The following is a 662-nucleotide window of genomic DNA, read 5'->3' on the forward strand; positions in this document are numbered from 1 at the left end:
TGATCTTGCCTTCACTGGTTGGATCTTGTTCTGATCTTGCCTTCACTGGTTGGATCTTGTTCTGATCTTGCCTTCACTGGTTGGATCTTGTTCTGATCTTGCCTTCACTGGTTGGATCTTGTTCTGATCTTGCCTTCACTGGTTGGATCTTGTTCTGATCTTGCCTTCACTGGTTGGATCTTGTTCTGATCTTGCCTTCACTGGTTGGATCTTGTTCTGATCTTGCCTTCACTGGTTGGATCTTGTTCTGATCTTGCCTTCACTGGTTGGATCTTGTTCTGATCTTGCCTTCACTGGTTGGATCTTGTTCTGATCTTGCCTTCACTGGTTGGATCTTGTTCTGATCTTGCCTTCACTGGTTGGATCTTGTTCTGATCTTGCCTTCACTGGTTGGATCTTGTTCTGATCTTGCCTTCACTGGTTGGATCTTGTTCTGATCTTGCCTTCACTGGTTGGATCTTGTTCTGATCTTGCCTTCACTGGTTGGATCTTGTTCTGATCTTGCCTTCACTGGTTGGATCTGATGAAAATTTCAAGCCTCATAACTCGGAAGATACTTAACGAAAGTACATTTGTTTATAGTGTTTTGGAAAGGTCTCGAGATAAGCTACAAGAATATGCAATAAAAAGTAGGCAGTTCCATTTAAAAAAGTTAATGTGAT

The sequence above is a fragment of the Odontomachus brunneus genome, unplaced genomic scaffold, assembly GCF_010583005.1.
Source record: "Odontomachus brunneus isolate Ranch 3 - 2012 unplaced genomic scaffold, Obru_v1 Obru_scaffold_280, whole genome shotgun sequence".
NCBI classification, from domain to species: domain Eukaryota; kingdom Metazoa; phylum Arthropoda; class Insecta; order Hymenoptera; family Formicidae; genus Odontomachus; species Odontomachus brunneus.